Source organism: Acanthochromis polyacanthus, chromosome 5 (assembly GCF_021347895.1).
Source record: "Acanthochromis polyacanthus isolate Apoly-LR-REF ecotype Palm Island chromosome 5, KAUST_Apoly_ChrSc, whole genome shotgun sequence".
NCBI classification, from domain to species: domain Eukaryota; kingdom Metazoa; phylum Chordata; class Actinopteri; family Pomacentridae; genus Acanthochromis; species Acanthochromis polyacanthus.
The window spans coordinates 29,083,076-29,109,664 of NC_067117.1; the positions used below are offsets into that span (position 1 = coordinate 29,083,076).

General features: G+C 39.6%; 1 protein-coding gene across 2 annotated transcripts in view; it reads right to left on the reverse strand.

Annotated features, from left to right (window-relative positions):
* klhdc8a (kelch domain containing 8A) overlaps positions 1 to 6,669 on the reverse strand; it is a 51,182-nt gene extending 44,513 nt beyond the window's left edge. The window contains exons 1-2 of one of the 2 annotated variants that reach the window (XM_022210831.2): positions 6,319 to 6,669; positions 851 to 901 (exon numbers count right to left, since the gene is read on the reverse strand). The gene's annotated coding sequence lies outside the window, so the exon portion shown is untranslated. The remainder of the gene's footprint in view (positions 1 to 850; positions 902 to 6,318) is intronic. The other variant, XM_022210833.2, reaches the window with a different exon arrangement.
* Between the last annotated feature and the right edge of the window lie 19,920 nt (positions 6,670 to 26,589).

The window sequence follows — 26,589 nt, forward strand, 5'->3', positions numbered from 1 at the left end:
CATTACATCAATTATAGATAAAAAGCTGACAATTAATTGTGATGGTAAAATTAAGCAATGTTGTCCCACCATACATTCATTCTTTTTCTTCATTCTGTTCATCTTGTAAGTCTATTAGGTTTCATTCCAGCCCATGGTGAATACATATCCAATCCTCTGCCAATCTTTATGACATGTAGACTATTATTTTAAACAGTAACATTTTGAATTTATATTGTTGACAACAACAAACTTTGGAAACTTGTGCTTAAGTTTCCATGTAGATTATGAAAGCGAGAGCCTGAGCTTTCATCAGGGTGCCTTAGATGTGTGTTGAAGGGCCTGTTGGACCAGAGCCTGCCACTGCTATAAAAAGAATAAACACTGCAAAGAGTGGAATTTAGCTAGTATCCAAGAGATGTCATCTTCTGTTTTCTGATAAGATGAAGTGATCCAAAGCATGTGCCACCAGCTGTCGAACAAAAAAAAAGGGCTACCAGCTTGAAATTACTAAATGTCACTAACCTTAGATAGCAAGCCATGACTCATCGTCCCAGTATTACTAATTGGCACAAACTCAGTACATTAGTTTTACATTTCTCCCCATCTTTGAGAGGAAGAAGGTCCATTCTCGGTTTTGTCTTACATAAAAACGATTACGCAAATGTTACAGTGAGGTTTGCACACTATGCACAGAAATGGACTGAAATTAAATCAGGGAGTGTGTGTATAAGGAGGTAAACAATGCATGCTGAAACAAGAAAGGATGGGAGCATGAAGTAGAAGTGAACACGGGGCAGAGTGAAGAGGAAAGTGGAGATGTTGGATATGAGACTCTTCAACCAGAAGAAAAATAACAACAATACTATACCTTCAAATGGAAATCACATGCAAGAAATCCTTGAGAATTCCTCAGTCTTACCTGTGAAGTGAAGAAGATGACACTATAAACTCTGTACCGCATTATCTTTTATGAGTTTAGAAGCCTTACACTTTACTTATACCTATTTTTTCATAGCTGCATTATTTGAACACTAACACTGACTCGAACAACAGTATGCATTTGGTAGGTCCCCCCTTTATGAACAAAAGGAGAAAACTGACACTCACCTTTGTTTGTCTTGCCTCTTTTAGCTTCTTCATATGAAATTCTAGTTCAATTTATTTTACCAAACAAAATGTGCCTATTAACCCAACCAAGTAAAGTTACTTTTGTAAAGAAAACAACATTTGTTAAGACAAAGCTGTCACTTTGGGATTGTACAAAAACTTGGGTGCTGGATTGGCACCAGAATCAAGAAAAATTCCTTCTTTCAACACCATTCTAGCAGCAAAAAACAACTATTTTCAGCAAGAAAATAACTATTTGTTTCTTGCACGTGAGCAAATGGCAGAAAATGCTAGCGCATCTTACTAAAAAAGGGGGAAATACTTTCTGAGGAGTTGGTAGAGATCAAAGTAGAGTGACCATTGGACTTCCATTACCCAGCTGACCAGAAATGTGACTTAAAGTGAACGTCACTGCTTTTCTACTGCATGTATAAGCATGCAATTATTTGTTAACATGACAGTGATAAAGAAATAACAACTAGTTTTGTGTCTATATGAAACTCCACTCTTTAATTCTATTCTACATACTTACCAAGCATTATCAAATATCACTGATGTAATAGCCACTTAAGTTGAAAGAGTAGTCTGCATTAATCAGTGTTTCCACCTAGGCTTGACTACATCTACTATTAAGCAATTGTAAGTTGCACATCTCCATTTTGGTTGCACATGCGGCCCAAAATCTTGTAAGTGCAACTCAGTACAGTAGGTCCTCGGTTTACGACATCCTCGACCTATGGTGTTTCATGGTTACGTCACCATCTTCCATAAATTTATTAAGAAAGTCTTCATCATTCCGACATATGGCGTTTCTGATGTTTTGTGCAGGAGCTACCTGCCAAACAGAGTGGATGAATATGTCGTAACGCAGCGCTATACGAGGACAGGGTGCCCAGAGAGGAACTGTGGTTTTGTATGAGGAAGTCTGGAGTCGCAGAGAAGTATGTTAGAGTGGTGCAGGACATGTATGAGGACTGTAAGACAGTGGTGATGTGTGCTGTAAGTGTGACAGAGGAGTTCAAGGTGGAGGTGGGACTACATCAGGGATCAGCTCTGAGCCCCTTCTTGTTTGCTATGGTGATGGACAGGATGACAGACGAGGTTAGACAGGAGTCTCCATGGACTATGATGTTTGTAGATGACACTGTGATCTGTAGTGAGAGCAGGGAACAGGTGGAGGAGAAGCTAGAGGTGTGGAGGTTTGCCCTGGAAAGGAGAGGCATGAAGGTTAGCCGCTGTAAGACGGAGTATCTGTGTGTGAATGAGAGGGACCCAAGTGGAAGAGTGAGGTTACAGGGAGAAGAGATCAAGAAGGTGGAGGATTTTAAGTACTTAGGGTCAACAGTCCAGAGCAATGGAGAGTGTGGAAAAGAGGTGAAGAAGCGTGTACAGGCAGGCTGGAACGGCTGGAGAAAAGTGTCAGGTGTGATTTGTGATAGAAGAGTTTCAGCTAAAATGAGAGGAAAGGTTTACAAAACTGTGGTGAGACCAGCCATGTTGTTTGGTCTGGAGACAGTGTCCCTGAGGAAAAGACAGGAGGCAGAGCTGGAGGTAGCAGAACTGAAGATGCTGAGGTTCTCTTTGGGAGTGACCAGGATGGATAGGATCAGGAATGAGTACATCAGAGGGACAGCACATGTTAGAGGCTTTGGAGATAAAGTCAGAGAGGCCAGACTGAGATGGTTCGGACATGCCCAGAGGAGAGAGAGGGAATATATTGGTAGAAGGATGCTGAGGAAGACCAAAGAGGAGGTTTATGGATGTGGTTAAAGAGGACATGAAGGCAGGTGGTGTGAGAGAAGAAGATGCAGCAGACAGGGTTAGATGGAGGCAATTGATTCGCTGTTGCGACCCCTGAAGGGAAAAGCCGAAAGGAAAAGAAGAAGAAGCGCTATACGAGGAAGACGGCTTTGTTTACATCGCCAGTTGTACGCCACATTGGATTGTGCTACATTTGCTTTCTGTCATTTTGTGTTGGAAACATTTTGCCCTTCATTATGGCTCCCGGTCAGACTCTTGTCTAGTCAGGTTATGATTTTACCACTGTGTGAGTGTAAGTGAGTGAAATAGGTACTTATGCAATATTATGTGAGTTCTGACTTCTGGCAAAAACTGTGTTACGTCATGCTGTAGGAATGGAATTCCAACATAAATCGAGACCCTCCCTCGTATTTTCTTTCCAGCACATCTAGGTAGACAAATAATGTGGTTTCAAATTAAATAAATCTGACATAACAATGACTTATTTCACAAGTAATTTTTGATCGTAGATCTGTCTGAGCTGCTGCACTGCAGGAAGCGAATAGGGAGAATAGATGCTTCTCTGTGCACAGCTGTCTCGTAGCAGTACACGTGAGGCATTTATGGAACATAAGTAAACTGTAACATCGATGTATTTAGGGAACCTTTGTGAATCGGTGCATCTCAGACTTTTTGGTAATGTCAGTAAATTGTGGTGTAGTCTGCACGCGAGGGACACTTGTAAATTCTAGCTTCAGAAAACAACCTTAGTTACTCTCTCCCCCTCTAGTCTCTGCATGCCCATCAGTCACACTACACCACCTGTCACCACCAGTGCATCTTCAAACTGTGGGAAACACTGAGATAAGATAAAACAGATCTTATTATGCGCTGCATTTATTGCACAGAGTGTGGCCAAAGCATGGGTGGGAACACAGCTTCTGTTGAAGGAGCCTCGATGTCATATTAAAAAGCTTGTTGAGTGCTGTGACAGGTGTACAGCATGCTGCAGTGTTTCAGGACCAGACAACAATGAACCAAAGCAGTGATGAGTCAGAAACTGTAATAAAATTTACCACCGCTCAAACTGTAGCCAAAGAACTAACTGTACTAACTTTAAGACCCAGGTCATCCTCATTAGAAACAACGAGTGAAAACATCTATCTGCACCTTCAGTCCTGTTTAAAATTTTAATAATTTGAAATTACCAAAAGGTAAAACTTAAAATGTATTATTCAGCACCAGAAGTTGGGCACACCAGTGCAACTGATGTAAAAAGTTAGTCTGGAGCCCTTAGTTGAGTTGAGAATTTCCGACTGTAGAGCAAAGTGTGAAAGCAGAAGAGAGAGACAATCTCCCTGAGGGAGAAGGGAGGAGGAAGAAATGTCATTCTTCTTCTTTTACATCTGTGCTCAGCCTGAACCTAGACAGACTGAAGACAGACAAGCGTGGTGAATATAGAGTAAGTGACCTTTCAGACAAGGCCTGGAAGGTCTTTATATTCACTGTCATCACTGTCATGCAGACTGTAAGAATAGATCCATCATCATCCATCATCATTTCATGGGCTGGAGAAGGAGTTTCAAAAACCTAGTCAACTATGACAAATGATGTAAACAATCCAAAAGTATTCAAAGACTTTAGAAACTCAATTGCTGCTCTATAAGGACTTAAAAATTGATGCAATGGTTTTTGTAAAACTGGCTATTGTAGTTTAATATGATTAAATTATATTTTTTGACATTTCTGGTGCTGCTATCCTGTTATACTGAGAGGTTCAGTTCAACTGAGTTTCACATAACAAGGTGCAAAATGTACAAAGTCAGACAGAGAAACCCAACAAGTCCAAAGTTTATTTTGGATCCCCTTTGAGCAAGCACTTGGGGAAGCCTCCAGCAGAGCCAAATTGGAAACACCTCAGTAAACCTTCATAACCTTCATGAAGCCACTGTTTTTCACACAGATGCTGTGTTAGACTGCATTAGTTTTAGCCAAGCGCAACCAATAAACTTGGCAACCAAGTGTGCATTGAATTGAAGAGTTCATTTGCAAAAACAGATAACTCCGTTTTGATAAATTTTCAGAAAACATTTTTTTTTATTGTTTACTTGAGATAATATCAATCAAACTGAAGTTGAGTGGATTTGACTCAGTAGAAAAATACATGACAAAATAGAGAAAAAATAAATTATTAGTGTTCTTATTATTATTATCTCAAGTAAACAATAAAAAATGAGTTTTCTGAGAATGGAGTTACCTGTTTTTGCAAATGAACTCTTCAGTTATGAATGGGACGTTTTTTCCCCCTACTCCTCCCCATATGTTTTCTCTACAATACTGCTTACATGATACGGTTCTTGATCATGTGTGGTATTCTTTGATATAATACGAATAACATTTAGCCATCTCTCGAATATGTGCTTTGAATAAACAAGTTGTTGACAAGTACAAGCTGTTGTTGAGCTTGTAATGGAGACTTTTTGGGGGTTTCTTATCATTCACAATCTTTACACTGTATAATATCTCTTAGAAAGGTGTTACAGATGAAGAAAGTGCAAAAAACTTAGCAAAAATAAACAGTTTAATACACCTAAAAAATAATACAACCCCTTCTATATGCTTATTATTAGTAGTACTATTATTACCATTATTGTTTTTATTATTACTACTTAGACGGTGTGGTTTTGATGACGTGTGTCACTCTGATGTGATGCTAACAACATTTAGCTAATTCTCAAATATGTGCTTTGAATAATCAAATGCATGACAAGTGAAAGCTGTTGTTTAGCTTGTGATGGAGGCTGCTATGTACACTTAAATTGTATAATATCTCTTAGAAATGGTGTTACAGTATTTATTTAAAAAAAATGTTAAAATAAAGCAAAAATAAACAGTTCAATATAAAAAGCAATACACAAACAATATAAATACAGCACCCCTTCTATGTTCTTATTATTGTTACAATTATAATAATAATAATAATAATAATAATAAAAGTGCAGAGTATATAGACTTTTTAGCAAATGTTTTTACTACATTACCTCTTACATAATATAGTGCTTGATGATGTGTGTCATTTTGATATGATGCTAACAACATTTAGCTAACTCTCAAGTATGTCTTTTGGATAAATAAGTTTGTGCAAGATGTTGTTTAGTTTGTAATAGAGGCTGTTTGGTGGCTATTCAACCTTTACAGTGTGTAATGTATATTAGAAATGTTTTTAACTGCTAAAAACAAAGCAAAAACCAGCTGCCACCTTCTCCAAAATAGTTTTCAAATTAGCCACATTAGCTTAACTGTTTGTTAGTCTTCTGAACCAGCCGAAGTTTAGCATAAATGACAGTTAACTTTCTCGGTTTCCAACGTGTACTCAAAACACTGTAACGAGTAACGGAATACTGCTAACGTTACTTCACAACTGAACTCATTGTTTTCATCCACGACATTTCCCGGTTATTTCTCCCCACCCCGAGTCGAGCTACTTACTTTGACCGTCTCCGTCGCCTCTTCCCTCGGCTCGCGTCGCTCCTGCTTCTCCCTCCTTCTGGAAGCGAGACGAGCGAGCGGGAAGAGGAGGTGATCCGAGCGGAGAAGGAGGAGGAGGAGGACCGGGAGACGAGGCTCTCCGTGTCGGGAGGAGATCGGGCTGAAAGCTACGGCGGAGCTCCGCTCAGCGAGCCTCATATATCGCCATTATGTGGGTCAGGGATGAAGTATTCATCTGTTAGCTTTGATCGCACAAGTTCACGTTGGCTTCGTGTGATGGTGCGATCTGCAGAGAGAGGGAGACAGTGTGGTGCTGTGGTAACCTATATTTGGTACCGAGGAGCCCACTGACACTATTTCAGGTGTCTCAGCTGGAACAGATGTTGTACACTGAATTGAAGTGTTTGCTAGATGTTTAAGATGATCAGAGGTTATATCATAAAGAAGGGTTCTGATACCCCCTGTTCAATATAGTAAACAATAATAATACAAACACTCCTTCTGTGTGGTTGTTATTAGGATAATTTATTGTTATATTGTATTTAGACTTTTTAATACTTTTGTAATGATCTGCTGATTTCAGGCTACATTATACGTATTTAATAGCAAATCCAAAGGCACTGATCAACTTCTGACATCTACTGTTCAACACAAGCATCCCTTACAAGCTTTTTTTAATTTAAAAAAATATACTATATTTTGACATTTTAATGTGTTGGGGTTTAAAAAAAAAAATAAAAATCTGCTGATCTGAGGCTTCATCATAAATATTTTGGATAAATACATAGGCACTGATCACCTTCTAGCATCTACTGCTCAATATGCTAAACAATAATGATACAAAACTCCTATATGCTTTTTTGTGATTATTATTTTAATTGTTACATGCATTTAGACTTTTTAATAATCTTGTTTTGTGAAAATCTGCTGATTTGAGGTTACATTATACATATTTAATAATAAATCCAAAGGCAATGATCAACTTCTGACTTCTACTATTCAATACAAGCATCTCTTATCAGCTTTTTAAAGTATTGTATTTATTGTGATAATAAATATTTTTAATGTTTTTTTTATGAAGGTTTGCTGATCTGAGGCTACATCATTAATATTTTATAGATGAATCCAAAGACTTCTGACACGTACTGTTCAATACACTAAACAATATTAATGTGAGTACCATTCTTCACTCTTATTATTGTTGTGTTTTATAGTTATAATGCATTAAGGCTTTTTATACTATTTTTTAAAATTAAATTCTGCTGATTTGAGGTTACATTCTAAATATTTCACAGATAAATCCAAAGGTATGGATCAACTTCTCACAAGCAACCCTTGCAAACTTTTTGTCGTTGGTGTTATAATGTATTCTGATCTTTTAATAGTCTCTTTTATGAAGATCTGCTGATCTGAGGCTACATCATAAATATTTCATAATAAGTCCATAGGCACCGATCACCTTCTGACATCTACTGTTCAATACATTAAACAATAATAATACAAACACCACTTATTTTGTTTTTGCTATATATGCTATATTTTGACTCTTTAATACTTTCTTGTGAGAATTTCTGCTGATTCGAGGTTACATTATGCATATTTAATGGTAAATCCAGAGGCTCTGATCAACTTCTGACATCTGTTCAACACAAGAACCCCCTATGAGCCTTTTTTAAATATATATTTTTTAATTTTTATACTATATTTAGATTTTTTTAATGTTCTATTTTGTGAAGGTCTGCTGATCTGAGGTAACATCATAAATATTTTTTAGAAATTCAAAGGTGCAGATCAACTTCTGACATCTGCCGTTCAATACATAAACAATATTGATACAATAACTCATTCTATGTGCGTGATATTGTTGTTGTTACACTGTATTTAGCTTTTAAACTCTTTCTTAATAAAAACCTGCTGATCTGAGGTTACTTCACCAATATTTCAGAAATATATCCAAAGGCTTCTGACATCTGCTGTTCAATATACTAAACAACAATAACACAAACACTATTTCACTTTTAAAAATATATTGTATTTGTACTTTTAAATGCTCCCTTTTGTGAAGATCTGCTGATTTCAGGATACATTATCTATATTTAATAGTAAATCCAAAGGTCCTGATCAACTTCTGACATCAACTGTTCAATACAAGCATCCCTTATAAGATTTTTTCAAAAACAAATATTTTATTGTTGTATTATATTATGACTTTTTAATGTTCTTTTTTTTTTAGAAGATCTGCTCATCTGAGGTTTCATCATAAATATTTTGAATAAATCCAGAGGCAACGATCATCTTCTGACGTGTAATGTTCAATACATAAATAATACTAATATAAGAACTCATTCTATATCCTTATTATTGTTGTTATATATTTAGCTATTTTATACCCAGGAACTGCTGATCTGAGGTTACATTATACATATTTCATAGATCAATCCAAAGACACTGATCAACTTCTGACATCTACTGACATCTACAATATGAGTACAAGCAAAATTTCTATTCTCTTATTGTTTTTTTTATTGTTGTAATGCAATAAGCGTTTTTATACTCTTTTTGAAAAATAATTTCTGCTAATTTGAGGTCAAATTATAAATGTTTCATATATAAATCCCAAGGTGCTGATAGCCTTCTGACATCTACTGACCACTACAAGCGTCCCTTCTATATGCTTATTATGATTTATATTCTGATACTGTATTTAGACTTTTTAATACTGTTTTTGATGAAGAAGTGCAAATTTGATGTGACATAAATATTTCACAGATAAATCCAAAGGCACTGATCACCCTCTGACACCTACTGTTAAACAATATTAATACAAGCGCTGCTTCTATATGTTTATTTTTATTACTGTAGTTGTTTTTGTACTTAGACCTTTAGACCTGCTGATCTGAGGTTACTTCATACATATTTCCAAAGGCGCTGATCACCTTCTGACATCCACTGTTTGACACAAACATCCCTTTTATATGTTTATTGTTAATTATTTTTACTGTTATACTGTATTTAGACTTTTTTCTCTCTTTTTTTATGAAGATCTGCTGATCTGAGGCTGCATTATAAACTGAAAAAGTGCGGATCAACCCTTCCATGTGTTTACTTTTTCCTCATTTTTGTTGTTAAACTATATTGAGAGCTTTCAATATCATTCTTATGAAGATCTGCTGATTTAAGGCTACATCATGAATATTTTAGATAAATGAAATGGCTCTGAACATCGTTGGGCATCTACTGTTTAACACATGCACCCCTTTTATATACTGCTTCTCCTTCTTCTTTCTCTTCTTCTTCTTATTATTACTATTGTTATTATTGTTATTATTGTAGATAGATAGATAGATAGATAGATAGATAGATAGATAGATAGATAGATAGATAGATAGATAGATAGATAGATAGATAGCTTAGACTATTAACTGAAAACTATTTTACACATTTCCTTATTTTTCATCTACCTTTCTATTTATTGTAGAATTTATAATGACTACTGTGAGAATTTTCTTCTCAGTTCCCTCCACACACCTTAGCTGTCCAAAGAGCTTTATCTTACTGCAGACATTTAGACGCGTCAGAGCAGGAGATGGATGTGATTAATATCATTAGTGATGGCTGGAGTTCATTAAGGTGAGCCAGTAGCCCATAGATACCACATGGCAGCTCCATATCAGTAGAAAAGTCCAGACGCAGACGTTGTGCTGCTTTTTGAGGCTCTAATGAAGGAAATGCCAGAACCAAGCAACCAGTTTTTTAATGTCATGCAGTTATGTTGTCATCTTTGATTAAAAAATACAACTTGAAAATACGTAAAGGGCCAGCACTGTTACCTTACATCTTAAAGGACCTTTCTTAGTGAGCTTTGCATGTTCTCCGTGTGCCTTCAGCAAACTATTATTATCTTTTTGCAAATATACTTTGAGTCCTGATGCATTCAAAGTTATTTTACTGGAAAATATGACAACTGTGATTCACCAGCCAATTGACTATCAACATGTATAGTATGGTATATGTTGGCTCTGTGCAATAGCTTCTTGTGGTGCTAAATCTGTTTCCTGCTTTGATAAATCTAAATGTCTCGAATGACAAACGTATCTTTCTGCTTTTTCATGCACAGTTGTGTCTCTGTTAAGATTTATCCTTTCTTTCTTTATGTCTCTGTACCTATAAACAAACCTGGTTACTCATATCCTTGCAGGATTTTTGTGATCAAATGAGCTACAGGATTAAAGAAATAGCCGTCTTATCAGCGGTTTCTGTCATCAGACCCAAATGCAGACGCCAACAGCAGGTATTAAAGAAACAAAAAGCAAACTTTAATCAAAAAGCCGATACAAAAAACAAACCTCAGTCCGGATAAATCAAAAACAAGAGTGCGGTCAAAATTTAACAAAAAATCCAAAAAGGTAAGAAAAGCATGGCGTAAACAGATGCAAAAAAAAGTAAAGTAAAAACACACAAGGAAAGGCAATTTTAAAAGAAAGCAGGAAGGAACTGAAAAGGGACATAAAAACCAAATCACAGGGAACACAGAAAAAGAAAACACACAGGAGTCCATCCATCCATTCTCTATACATCGCTTTATCCTACTAGGGTCGCGGGGGGTGCTGGAGTCTATCCCAGCTGACTCGGGTGAAGGCAGGGGACACCCTGGACAGGTCACCAGTCTGTCACAGGGCTACATATACAGACACACAATCACTCTCACGTTCACACCTACGGGCAATTTAGAGTAACCAATTAACCTCAGCATGTTTTTGGACTGTGGGAGGAAGCCGGAGTACCCGGAGAAAACCCACACATGCACAGGGAGAACATGCAAACTCCATGCAGAAAGATCCCAGGCTCAGGCCGGGATTTGAACCGGGGATCTTCTTGCTGCAAGGTGAAAGTGCTAAACACTACCCCACTATGCAGCCCACACACAGGAGTAAATCACAAAAAAACTAAACGAGAAATCAAAACCCAGGTTCATTAGAAGTTTTATTTCTATGACGAAGAGTGCCAGAGCTCGATCATGTAAAATCTAGCATGAGCTTTGGGTTTTCAAAATGTATGTTCATGTTAAAAATGTGTGTAAGTTGGAAGGATGCCTCAAAACTCACCTCCAAAATCAACATCCCATCTTCCTCTTTGGTGCTCAATCACCCAGTGGTCCCTTGAAGAAGGCTGCCTTTTCTTTTTTTAAGAGTATTTGTTGGCATTCTGCCTTTATTTGACAGTGACAGTATAGACACAGAAAGGAATTGCAGGGAGAGACAAAGGTGGTAACGACATGCAAGGTCACCCCAACTGAAATTGAAGATGTAGTGATAGTGCGGTTTGCATCTTAACCAGACGGCCATCAGAAGCCCTAAACAACATTCTTTGTCACATTCACAGCCTCTGTCACCTTCCTGCACAGCTTTACTCTGCCAATTTAAAGCCAGCACTTGTGAATAAAAACTGTGGGATAAAATATGGTTTTCAGAACAATCAAATTACCCTAAAACAGTAAATTTTTTACTCCCCAGAGTTAAAATAGCATCTAAACATGACATTCTTAATTCTATACTAAATACAAAAAGATTTTAATTCTAAAAACCTATTTAATTGACATTAATCTGGCAACATGACACTGTATGTCACAAAATAGTTTTTTTTTTTTTAAATGGGATATTCATATCTGTTGTATCTTGAAATTAGTGCATTTTAGCGCACACTAGTGCAATGGTCTTTGTTATGACCTATTCTGCCTGTTAAGGGCCAGTGATGATCGGGCAGCTTTGTCAAACATAGTCAAAAATAAATTCTGGATCAAAAATTGGAATCCTCAAAAAGTTCTCAAGAAAGAGTCTTCAATGTGAATAATGTTTATTTAATACAGAGGCTGTAAGAACAAACATGAGCATGATCTTGAGATTTAACTGACTAGACAAAACATTACATCATCTTTTGTACTCATGCAAACATCTTCTAAGTGCTCCTCTTCTGTTCTGGAAAGCCATGACCCATTGTATTAAGACCCAGTCAGGATGTATATGATGTAATCTTATCAAAAATTAGACCACCTTGTCTTTTTTATTTCTGCTAGTTTGGCATTATTTCTGCTTACTTCAGCATGACCTAGGTTTCAGTTCACGAGTGCAGATGAAGAGAGGGCATGCACTTCCTGTCTCACACCTTAATGGGCCCCATAGGCTTCTGTTGGGTTGTCACTTTCCAAAGGATTATTTAGTGTATTCATACCTTCAGTTGACACGTTAGGTCTGCCGATTTTGTAATTGTTTGCTCTTAAATTTGATTCATGCATCCTATTTGTCTGATTTTATCATTTGTTCAATGTAAAATGCCACAGCATCTTCAGGAATGCAATGATTTTGATCACATTCAGGAATATATGTTCCTGGGCCATGAGAAATTTGGTTATAGTGGCAATATAAAGGCCAGTCACCTCAGCAGGTTGTGGATATAAGGTGGCATAATCTACTTGGTTCTTGTTTTTGAATGCACAAAGTTAAATTTGGATGTTCAAATTCACTCTCACAAAGACTCCCATTTAAAGCTTAAGATAAGATCAATTACAGGCAAAATAATAATTTTGTCTTATCTAAATTTCATTCTGTCAGTAATGACAGATGAATGAGTTTGACAAGTCTGCTGATTACTGCTGATTATCTTTGCAGGTGGATCAGCATGCAGTGGTCCACCATAAAAGGCTCTGACTGATTGTATAGGATATACAGAACATATTCTGACTCCTTATAGAGCAACAGTAATGAAGGTTTTACTCATCACCATGGTTCACTGCTGTGAATAAAGCAGTGGAGAAATTTTGCCTTGAGGTACTTCACATCATCTTCATGCCATTTGTGCAATATTACTGTTTTCCACTCAAGTAAGGATCTGCACAATATTGTTTTTCTACTTAAAGAACAACCAAAACAAGCTGTGCAATATTGTTATTTTCCACATTCAGAGGAATCTAAGCAATACTTAAATGTTCTACAAGTAAAATATTGTACAATAAATTTGTAAATTTAGCCCTATGTGGGATCAATAAAGGTTTAACCTAATCTCATCTAATTAATATTAACAATACTTCTATATTTGTTGTTTGTTAGATTTTTTTTTCTGATGTTCTCTACATTTTTGCACTGTCCCTGCCATGGGATCAATAAAGGATTTTCATTAAGATTGATGATGAGACATTTTGTCTTCAGATGCTGCAGAGCTAATATGGGATTTGAGAGGTCAAAGGTCACAGACGCTGAAATAAGGACTGCTTCTTCAAAGTAATTCTAGAGCTGAATGATATATGAACGGTGTGCACCCCCTTGACATTAGAGATTTTAGGTTGTGATGGTTGAAGGGACAGCTAAGGCATTTGACAAAAGAAGGCGTTCCACTGTGGGCTTGCCTGATGCTATCTTGTTTTTTTTTTTTGTCCTGTCCAGCAACAGAGCAGGCAGAATGGGGATCTGGCTGCTGCATTGTGCCACACAAGTTTGCTTTTCCAAGGGGAGTTTATAAGTATAAGACTCCCCTTGATAATGTTCAGTAATTTATTTAGTTTGAATACTTGTTGATTAGTGAAACATACATAAATTTGCTGGACCTGACAGGGAAACAAAGAGGCAGGAAGAGAGAAACAAGAACAAGAAAAAAAAACAACAACAAAGGGGGATAGAGGAGAGAAAAGGAAGAGTGCAAGAATACAATAATCTTTCAATTGAAACCGATACAACAGACAAGCCAGTACACCTTAACAAAACACAGCGGAAAGCATCCTATGGGTTTTGTTAGGAAACACAGCTAGTAAATATTCAGAACATCTATGTGAAACGAACAAACTGAGGAAACATGTCTTTTGATATTTTGGCACCAGGACAAACTTAACATCCCACAAGACAACATGGTTGCTATGTCCACATGCAGAGTACGGTCCAATTGTGACTGTGATCATGCAACTATGACCTCTGACCTCTGTGAAGGCCAGAAGCGGACCCGAGAGCCCACAAGACCCAGGCGAGCCGGCAGCGATCCCAGAGCAGAGACCCGAGCCACCAAACCGTGAGGACGACCACGGATCAGTCCGGAAGGGGGCAGAGGGAGAACCCGGCCAGGACCCCCAGCGTCCAGCGGGGTCGGGCCCCAGGCGACCACGACCGGCGGCCGCCAACCCCGCCAGGGGCCGGAGGCCCAGGGCGGACCCAGCACAGGGCCCCAGGCATCCAAGAGGCAACCCCCGCCCCCCCAGGCAGAGGGCCAACATCACCAGGGGAACTGGCCACCCCAGACGGCCACCCAGCACGGGCCGGCGCCTCCGCCGCAGCCCAAGATCCAGGGCACCCCCCCCCCACCACCCACCAGTGCCCCCCAACACCAACCCCCCCATAACATCCATAATCATTTACTCACTCACCCACCCATAGTGCCCCATGAGGGCACCCCCGGCCTTTCAGGGGTGCCCTCGTGGGGGATACCGGGCCATAAAACCGGGCCCCAAGGCCGGCCCCCACCACCACCCACGCCCTCCACCCCCACCCCCCACCCAGATGCGGACAGCTGCACACCCCCAAAGACCAGCAGGCCCCCAGCCCGCAGCTAGCCACAGACCCCACGCCCATGGGATACCACCCCCCCCGCCCCGCCCCGGCGGCGACCAGAAAACGGGGATGTGAAGAACCCCATTACCCCCACCTCCCCTGCGCATGAGTGTTGGTGAGATCTGTGTTGTTTGCAATTAAAATTGGGGGTAGTAGCTAAGCCGTGCCGGGAGCGGGGTCAACGGGAGGTCGCGCCTACCCGAGCAACCCCGCCCACCATGCTGTGTCCCCCAGATGCAGTGTGTGTTATCAGTATTTTGCTGTGTTTTAGTGATGAAGTGTAATTAAAACTTGAGAGGTGAGCCATCAGAGGGTGTGGTGGAGGGGGCCACTTAGATGGCCCCCTCCACCACACTCAGCACAATGAGCACACCTCCCATCACCCTACATGTGTGTGAAAGTGAGCAGAGGAAGTGAAGGGTCTGGGGATGAGGTCTGTAGGGAAGAAAATTTCCCTCCAGAGGGCGAGCCACTAAGGGCAATAGGCACCCCCGTTTCCCAGGTGCCCCCCAGCGCAGGACGAGCCAGGAGCAGCCGCCACCAAGACCGGGGCCCACAGCAACCGCAGCCAGAGACCCGCCGACCAAAGAGGCACGCAGCCACCACACAGCCCGATGCTATCTTGACACATGTTCTCATACTGCTGGACCAGTCTTTTCCCTGCAGTAGACAGAAGGCTACAACTTCCGAAAGTGTTGCTACAGAATAGTACACGCACAAAGTGAAACTGTTTTTTGTTTTCTTGAACACTGTAGCTCTTCTTTTAACCGTCTTTTTTTTTTGCACCCTTGGATACACAGAGACAAGATCGATCGCGACCTAATTGTAAATCACAATCTGTGCTTACACCTCAGACAGGTGAGCTATCACACAGAGTCACACTTTATCAGCTGCAGTTAAATCATTTATCACACAGCGGCAGGTTGAGTCCTCAGCTCCATCACAGCTGTTTTCAAGCTATTTTAGGCCTATTGTTAGTACAAGTATGACATTTTTATGGTCAAAATTTAAAGATTACATGATTGTATGCGTTTCTCATAACTATGTATCATACATAACATCTAATCTAACTAATAAAATAATGGCCAGAGGTAGAATAACAAAGAAAACCCTCTTTGCCATGAATTGGTTGTATATTACATACGGACAGAATTTCACTCAGCTATCCACAGCTGTGGGCAGTAAGCACGTCCAGTTTAAGAATCCTATAGACATGCCAAAAGTAGAGATGCACGAAAAGTCTTTAATATGTCTTTCTTTAAAATTATGTTTTAAAAAAAGCCAAAACAGTGGAGATGCCTAATCTGTCAGTCTACACTCGAAGCACCTACATGAGCATCTGTGGTTTGTGATTACTGGTTTTGATTTTGGTCGATGTCTTTCTGTTAGTCCATGATATCCAGCATGCTGTGTGCAACATAAGACAGTAAACAATGAAATATTTCATACTTTTAAGCATATGTTTCGGTAATACAACACGCTGTAAATGTTTTAAGCAATAAAATCTTAATATATTCTGCTTTATATAAATATCCAGATCTAATAGTATCAGAAAAACGGCCCAATCATTAAAACTATCATAAAAGGCTTGATGTTGAGGTTTTATAGTCCATATTTGTTACACTTCCAACCCTTGTTTTTCTCTGTGTTTTTGTAGATCCTGCTCTCTCGGCAGTAATGGCCACCATTCATCAGTCCATGTTTTCTACATGGTGTCAGTTAGACTGTGTGATCTACTGACACAGACAGTCCAGCCTTTGTGTTACTGTCAGGGTCTCTAGAAAATCAAGCCTGCCTTATTTTTTCTGCCTTGTTTTTTTCTCTTCCCATCTGTGCCTCCACATCCTCTGCCCCCCTGCTATTTTCTAAAAGCCAGACAGAATGACTGTGGCCCAGAAATCCAGCGCTGAGGATGGGTACCAATTCACTGTCAGCACTGCTGTCCACCCTCCAGGGACCTAGCCTGATTACAGCACCATCATTTTCTTTCTTTTAGCTTTGGACACACACACACACACACACACACACACACACACACACACACACACACACACACACACACACACACACACACACACACACACACACACACACACACACACACACACACACAGAGTTGTGGCACTGCTCTCTAGATGCACATGTGTGCTTTGCAGCTCATTGAATATGCCTTTTCGACTGCAAGATTATTTTCAAAGCGCCTTGGATTCGTGTGGTCCCCTGTCACTGCATTTTTTAGGCTCTCTGAAGCCTCCAAGTGAGACAGAGATGACTGTGGAGATATTGTTGCCGATGACAGCTGGGCAGTCACATAATTGGCTTGTCGACATGTCACTCCCTATCACTGATGTTTCCATTGGAGCAGAACACTGGTCTTGGGGATAGGAATCCACTGCTGCATCTATAATTCAACTGAGACTCAAACTGTCTGCAGCCAGCAGTTTTTACTTGGCAAAACTTGCAGCTTGTTGTACTTTACACATGTATGAGGTTTACCAGGAACTGCAGCTGCAGGGTTCATCTCATACCAGGTCAACAGCAGCAGTAATTGGAGGTGTAAGTTGATAAGTTGCTGTGTGTTTTTCCCCAGACTGTGCAAAACAACTGTTAAACCGCACTCATGTAAGAAAACTCTCACTTTTGGTCACCTTACCTGCTCAAAAATGAGAACTCAAGCACCAAATTAGTGCTGACAGATCAGTAGCAAACCTTGTACTGACTGACTGCCCGCAGAAGAGCTTCCATTTCCATCCTTAGCAGACCAAACCTGTGTCCATGAAATAACTGGAATGTTTCAGTGATTTACGAGTTGATTGCAGTTAGAAATGAGAAGAGAAAATGTAGCATACATCACATACATCCACCGTCCACTTTATTAGGTGGGTTGGATTCCCTTTTTCCTTAAAAACTGCCTTATTTCTTCATGGCATAAATTCAACAAGGTGCTGAAGACATTCCTCAGAGATTTTGGTCCATATTGTGTCGATAACATCACACAGTTGCTGCAGATTTGTCGACTGCACATGCATGATGCAAATCTCCTGTTCCACAGCATCCTAAAGGTTCTCTACTGCATTGGGATCTGGTGATTGTGAAGGCCATTGAAGTACAGTGAACTCATTACGTTCAAGAAAGAGACCATTTGAGCTTTGTGACATGAAGCATTATCCTGCTGCAAGTAGCCATTAGAAGCCATCAACGAGGCATTTTCACCCAGAGAGCTGCTGCTCACTGGATATTTTTCTCTTTTTTCCGACCACTCTCTGTAAACCCCAGAGATGGTTGTGTGTGAAAATCCAAGTAGATCAGCAGTTTCTGAAATAGCCAGAATAACCCTTGTGGCATCAACATTCATTCTACTTTCAAAGGCAATTAAATCCCTTTTCTTCCTCATTCTGATGCTCAATCTGAACTTCAGCAGGTCGTCTTGACCACGTCTACATGTCTAAATGTCTTGAGTTCCTGCCATGTGATTGGCAACAAGCAGTTGAACAGGTGTACCTAATAAAGTGGCCAGTGAGTGTACATACGCATGAGTTTATATGCACATGTAGTGACCTGTTTTAACTAGTGAAGAAGTGTCTTTGCAGTAGTGTATTTATGTAGCAGCTCTGTGTATCCAGGTCATAGAGCTGGTGTTTAATGGAAATTATACATTTAGATCAACCTGTGTCTATAAACACTAGCAGATAATTATAGAATTTGAAGCACTTTCCCACCTAAAGAACAAGCCCTTGAACACCAGATAAACCACAGTCAGAAAAGAGTTTATACTGGATGACTGTTGCAAGCATCGGTGTAGATAGCCTTGCGAGGCATGTCGAGGACAAACATCTTGCTGGTGAAAAATATGTGCTGGAAAAGCTGCTTATTTGCAGCTTTTAAACAAATAGCAAATCTCCAAATGGAAGAAAAAACCTTTGAAACTTTGAAAAACTGCACCCTACAGTTAGCAGTGCTGCATTGTGTTGGCATTTGAACAAACCATAGCCATTCCTCTCCCAGTACGCTCACGTATCTAAGGAAGGGGCTTGTCTTTCCAGTTTAAACCGGCCAATCAGGACACAGGAGGGGGTGGGTGGTCGTGGGGGAGGTGGGGCTGTGGGCCAGTGGGGCACCGTGTGGGTCTGCTATGGCCCGTTCTGCTGCGGAGGCCTTGGGGCTTTGGCTGTCGGCGGGGGTCGCTCCGGGCTCCTGGGCTGGCTCTCCGCCCGGTGGCTCCTGCGGGAGGAGGCTGTGTGGACCTCCTTGGCTGGAGGAGACAGCTCCCCTCTTTGGCGGAGGTTTTCATGCATGCCAGACCCACCACACCGGCACCTACCAAAACTCAATAAAGTTTGTTCCTCCGGTCGCTGAGTCAGTGGAGGTTGCTGGGTTAGTGCCTGTGGATCTCACTCTGCTTCATCTATCCTTCCTGTGGTCTCCTGACAACTTCCTGATTGATCCTGTTGGGATTCTGTCGTATCTGGTGTTTGTGAAGGGTCTTAGATTTGTAACTGGTTTCAAGGTGTGAATTAAAGAGCACCAATAAATAAAATGCACCTTTTCTCTCAGAACACTGTCTATGCCTCACCTTTCTGTCTGTCCTGTGTTTGTTTTATGTTTCACTTGGGTGTGCACAGCCCTCAATGGCATAATGTAGGAAACAGCTTGAAATAAACATGATAGGTTAATTTGCCATGAGGGCAGGTGATGGTCACAGTCACAAATAAGAAGAAAAATGCATGCAGCTTAAGTAATGACACCATGGTTGGTTGGTGTAATTTCTGAGCAGATATGCAGACAAAAAAGAAAAGAAAAAAAAAGACACATCAATTCACATCAATTATATCTGAGCTCCCACCTCCTCAGTGAACCAATAAACAGCTGCTCTGGAGTTGTGTTTCCTCTTTAAACACCAGGACAAGATGGCCTCTCTGTGGAAGAAACTCCTGACAGGTGATGACTTTTATTTTTAAACTGAATGTCTTGTTAAAAGGCTGTTCACTTTAATCAGACAGCTTTAAGAAGTACAACTCACTCTGTAACCACTGGAGTTGTAAAACCATTTTGTGTTCATTGATAATTTATTTCTCAAGAGAGCAAATATTTACAAATTATCTTTGCTATTTGCTGCAACTAACTGAGACTTTTTGCACTCTCAGTTAATGGCAGCTACCATATGGTTAAGTTTAGGTGAATGACGTCATTACATTTAATCTAAAGGCAACATCATTTATAGGTCAGTGAGGGGTTACATGAAGCTCAGAATTGGTACTCCCTGACTTTGAACTGGTCCTTAATGTTGCCTACAAAGGCTATTAAAGAATAATAAACATAAATTAACTTTTACAAAACTAAATAATTTCGAAATAGAAAGAGCAAAATTATCTTGAAAAATGGTTTTCAAGTTGTATTTGGTTAATTTCTGTGTGGATTCATAGATTTGCCTTGCAAATGTAATGCATGAATAGTGCAATATCACTTCAATATTGTATGATTTTACAATATTTGTATTACCTTGAAGCTGAACAGTAGTGATATTTTATCTCATTAAAATGTATAAACTCACACTTTAGATTCATTATGTCAAAAACACAGGTCCTAATGAAGGAACTTAATGCAACAAAAGTTAATAATGACATTCTAATAGTGTTTTTTGTCAACACTTTGATAATTTCAGATTGAAAGACTCAATCTCCCTCAGCATGGAAAATATCACACATTTCTGGAGAGATATTATGTCACTCCTCAGACATTTTTTCAGCTGCTCTTTGCTGGAGGCGCTGAGTTGCTCTACCTTTCTCTTTTTAAATTCACCCAAGGTGCTTAATTGGATTCAAGTCAGGAGACATGCTTGGTCAGGTCATAGTTTTCATTTTTTTCTTCTTTAAAAACTCTTCCTGGAGTCTCACCTGTCAGCCTCATCCTTCAAAAAGACTAGGAAGAAATAGTTCCATTAGTAACCCCAAAACTTCTTTAAACCGAAACAAGCCAGTTTTACATTTTTGATTGTGTGTAGTTTAAACAAATGACAACATTTCAGTTGTTGTTTGGTGTACCTGAATTTTAGAGACTCACTCTGCTTTCACTAATGCTTTTGTTTAAGTAGAAGTAAATTCCTGCAGCCAAAATCTGAGGGGAACCCTGTTACGGCAGCAGATTATAGGTAATAATGTTGGAAGGGGATGCAACATAATCACGTGTACAGTTAAATATTCATAACTTAATTTTGATTTATTGGGAATTTTTTATTTGACCAATACCTCAGTGATGAAATACAATATCACAAGTTTTTTGTTTGTTTGTATTTACACTGTCTTTTGTCAGTTTTTGCCAGAAGAAACTCATTGGTTAAATAAAAATTTGCTAAAAATCAAATTTTGCATGGGTATGAATAGTTGTGGAAGTATGTAAAAATCATACATCACTATATATGAGAAGCTAGAACCATGCAATTCAAATATCAAACTAATAAAGACACATTTACTTCTGATTATGAGACAGGAGTGATCATCGCACGACCACTCTCTGCATTGTAGACACTTCTAATAATGCATTCACTTCACACGTTTATCATCTTAATAGAAAAAGACTCTATATACCATTAGAATGCTAATCAATTTTAACTGCACTTGTAAGAGGAGGAAGCTATAGCTGGCGTGAGCTCTAAACAATACTGTACATGTTCTGCAGAGTTTAGAGGTTACGAGGCAGTGAAGTCTTTTTCCATGCAGCGACCAGAGTGAGCCTCAGGCAGAGCTTCACTTCTGGGGGCTGCCTTGCAAACCGCCTGCCTTCATCCACTTTGATCACGGAAGCGAGCTGAGGAAATTCAGGAGAGCTTGACTTCAATCATCCAGCGGAGCTCCGTCTGAAGAGGTTCTGTGTAGTGTAGCATCGTGTGCTGGGAGACTTTTGTATGGTAATTTGTTATGGATCTGTGGGGCGGCGGTGGTGGTGGTGGTGGCTGGGTGGAGCGTTGTGGTGGCTGGGTTTGGGGGGGGTTCAAAGAGACACTTTGAAGTTTGTCACATAGCCTCTAGAGAGGGAACAGAGGGATAGTTAGTTAGTCTGGATAGTTTGGATGCACGGCGAGATTAGAATACACAGGATTAATTGTCCTAGCCCAGGCAGAGATGAAACAATGCATAAATTCCTTAGTTATGACCTTCAAGTTTGAGCAGCTTTGTTCCACTCTGACTTGAGGAAGTAATATGACAGTTGAGACTCTGCTTCTTCCTGTGAGGACCGACATCCACAGCAGGCTGGGATCTGATGTCCTCCATTAGCTGCCTTCATGTCTACGCTTCTTCCAGATCGCGAGATTTAAGCTGCTGTTACAAAGCACTGTGAAGCCATAACTGTCACAGAATACGCTGTAAGAAACTTCCCCAAAGAATATTACATTTTTCAGTAATACACTGTATTTATATGGTGTCTTTAGCCTCATACAATAATCTTTGGGAGAAGAATCAGTGGAAGCAACGATCTGAATCACAATTCTTGCCACAGATTTAGTTGAACTCCTGACCACATGATTATTTGTACATGTGGTTGCCTGAATAAGAAGCCTGTCTGTTCCACCGAAGGCTAAAAGACGAGTTTACAAATCTCAGCATCGGGTTTCCACTCTGATTTTATCATGAAGGTTCTGATCATAAGTTGTGATTTGTATCTCCGCCGCTTTGATGCTCGTTGAGTTTCCACCCTACAAGATTTGCTGGATTATAACTGGTTGCTTTAGAGCTCCTATCAGTGAGTGTAGAGTCATCAAATAATGTCCAGCTTCTTTACTTAGTAAAAAGGGGGCATTAACTGTACTGTACAGAAAGATGGATGAACCTTCCATAATGTCACTCATAGGTTTCCTGAACAGTGGTTTTCATTTTGGCAGCGCCTGAACATTCCCAACTCCTGACTAATCCAAAAATAAACAAAGAGATGAAGCATCAATTGGAGTTGTAGTGAGATATGCAACAGTCTCAGAACCATGGACTGTCCTCTGATGGTACCCAGTTGCCATTTAAAGGGGCCACTCCACCTAATTGTGCATAACTTTAAACCAAGATACAATTTAAATTGGAGAGTTATTAAAAAATCACCAACAGGAATATTAGTTATAGCTGTAGAGACTAAAACCTTTTTTTTTGTAACAGGCTGGAAATATGTTTATTTCTTCTAGAAAGTTGTCCGTTTTAACATGATGTTCTAAAAGGATGGATTCACTTGTGGAGCAAGTCTCAAGAGGCAATTTGAGGAACTGCAGCTTTTGTCGCTTGGGTGTTTGCTTTATTTTTCAGGCTTGGAAGTTAATTCCATGGTTGTTTGCTGCACAAATAAATACTTTCAATAGTTTTAGACATCAAAACATCCAGAAAAGGAACATCAACGCTACCTTCTCTGAATGAACATTATCACTGTAACTCTCTAGCAATAACTGACAATGTACTGCCAGGTGATAGTTAATGCTTTTAAACTAACCTAAGACATTACAGCAATGACAGCCTTAGCATTTGACCGAATACAATGCATTATACTGGACATCAATGGCCACAGTGGATGCTTTACTCCAGAACTGTGTCAAACTTCAGAATCTAACCTTCAGCTCCTGTCCTCAAACTACTGACCTGATGCTGTATAACATCAGCAATTACCTACCTTCTATCTGATAGTCATCAAATTTAACATGTGAAGTAAAAAACAAAAACAAACTTGAATCAGGCATTATTACCAACAATAATAGCTTTAATAGAGTAGAAGAAACTTACTTAAATGGGCTCTGACTTCTGGAGGATGCCATTTTAGTACACAGTGTGCCAATAAAATGTAGTTGCTCTTACGGTGCCTAATGTTTAGATGGTATAACTTAAAACTGAAACATCTAAAGGTCTTGCATGGCAGCATACAAAATAAACTGCAGCCTTTTTTAAATTGATGGCTTGTAATACATGTACTGTGACTTTAAGACCTTGATTACATCAGGGCCATATCTTGTACATCATCTGATCTTGGTGCCCAGATAACCCAGTTAATGTTGGTGTAGTGAGGTTTGTAGCCTGGATATGTTGGAGCACTAAATTTGATGACCTTAGTTAGGTTTTGATCTGTACTTTGGTTGAATCCTTCAGTATTTACATATTGTTGAAACACAAAAGTTCAGGAGAGAATCTTTTTACATGGAAAAGAACTGTGCTACATACAATACAGCCTCTCAGTTCTTTGCTGTGTTCTTGCCTTCATTGAAATCAATTTACAATTACAGATGATCTTCACGGTGCATCAGTGTCCACGGCTAAAGAGAAAGCCTCGTGTTTTCTGTTGCCTAGCTGGAGGATATAATCTCTGTAACTGGTCACGTGTAACTTTGATCTCAGTGGGTGTGTACACCAGTGTCAATCAGAAGCAGCCCATCAAGTGCATGTTCACAGCATGGAAAAATAATCAGGGTCACTGTGAAATAACCAAGATGCCTCATCACACATCCTAATCAGCCCTGAAGCCATTCCTAAGTACTCTCACAGCTTGATGTAGTGTTGTTGATTGGTCAGCATCTCTTTGTTGTGTGCTGGCCTCCTGCTTCCTCACATCTGACAGTGCTCATCTATATTCTTCACCTCATTGTTTCAGCTCACCGTCCAATTTAACATGGACTGTGTAGCAACAGTCTCCACTAATGCTGGGCATGACTAGATTCTTATGTAAAAATATCCGCCTGCATCCCAAAGAGGTGCTCCAGCAGAGAAGAGCATCCCATCACAACTGAATGAGATGCTATAAATTCACCCTGGTTGTCCAATTCAAATTTCAGGTCTCTCATCTGCCCACGGGAAGCAATGAATCACAAGTGAAGCAAAACAGAAGGCGAACAGTGAAACATGAGCAAGTGCTCTGGAAGCTGTACACAGTTGCAGCTTTTTCTAGCGTGAAAATGTTGGAATTCAATCAAGTAAAAATCACTTTTGTCACCTAATTAACAGCTAAACCTACATTCTGAGTTGGTTTTCATCCTGACATTTTACTGTCGTTGATTTGGACTTTGTTTAGCAAGCAGTAACCCCTGGGGAAAAAATGAAGCCAGTGTGGTAATGCAAAAAAAGAAAGAAAGAAACTGCATTTCCTTCATTTCCACTTGAGGCTGGCTTCAAGAGCAAGCCCATCTCTATGTTAAAGTGTCAAACCTTACAGCAGAAATAACCATGTTCATACACTGGCACACAAACCTCTTTTGGTTTCTATTGCTAATATGTCTGTTCATGGCACTGCAAGGAGGGTGGGGGTCTTATGTGCCTTTGCTTAGCTTATCTTTAAACCTAAATTTTATGAAGTTCTTTAAAGTTTGAAATCGAAATCAGTCGCTAAACACTATAGTGCACTGCATAGTGTTCGCCATTTTATAGTGCTGTCTGAATGTAAAGTTATATTTCTTACACCCAATGCAGTGCCGTCAAAGTATCCCATAAAACACTGTTAAAAGTAATGTACAGCCAGTGGCCAGTAAGCATCATGCCTTTGAAGGAGAATGGCAGGCAAATGAGAAAAGCATAAATCAAATTCAGATGGAACAATGATATTACAAATTAAAGTATGAGTCTGCAGAAAAGCATCATTTTTAAAGCAGACATAAGTCTGTTACTTTATAAAGGAAAAATAATAAGGTTTTATCTATTATTACTACTACTGGGCTGTCAAAAACAAGAATATTTTAAAGCAAGTACAGACAATAGGACTCTGAATTCTAAGTTAAAGTTTAGGATAGGCTTACTGTTGGGTCTAGTTATAAATCCTGTTTTTAATGCATCACTAAATAGCAAACAGAGCGTTGTTTAAAAAAAAAAAAAAAAAAGAAATCAGGTGTCCACTTACTAATAAAAAACAGAGGTATGAAAGAAAATAATAAACAAAGCAAATTCAGGTGTTCTGCCTACAGAATAGTGTCATTTACAACAGTGGTTCTCAACCCTGTTCCTCAGGACCCCATGTCCTGCATGTTTTAGATGCTTCCCTGCTCCAACACACCTGATTCAAATGATCAGCTCGTTATCAAGCCTCTGCAGAAGCCTGATGACGAGCTGATCATTTGATTGGTGTGTTGGAGCAGGGAAGCATCTAAAACATGCAGGATATGGGGTCCTGAGGAACAGGGTTGAGAACCACTGATTTACAAAGCTAGCACAATATGCTCCTTTTGCAAGTTAAGTAGAAAATGTTCTGTAGTACGTGGGTGATTGTTTGTTTTTAACTTGTTAAGCACTTTGTGTTACTTTTTGTATGAAAAGTGCTATAGAAATAAACTTTGAAACTTAACTTTGAAACTTTGAAGATCATTTACGGTATTTTTATTCCTTTTTTAAAAAAAAAATAAGGTGTTTTAACTTGAGGCTTAAGATTGCTGGAATGACACTTTTTCGCCCCCTGTTGAAGATCAATGGACTGAGGTGGCTGAGGTTGTAACACAGCTACATATTCCTGAGAAAAGTAATCTCTGGAGGGTGTAGCCCGGTGACCGAGGGCCTTCTGCACATGTCAGCCGATCCTTTGATCTTTTGTCCAATCGTTTTGGCAAAGACCCTTTGTGTCTAATGCACCAGAAACCCTTACGTTCGCAAAATCTTGCACTGTTTCTGCAGATGCTGATGACCAGGGTGTCTTGTTCCGTATAGAGACACAGTTTCTTATTGCAATTTAGTACACTTATCTATGT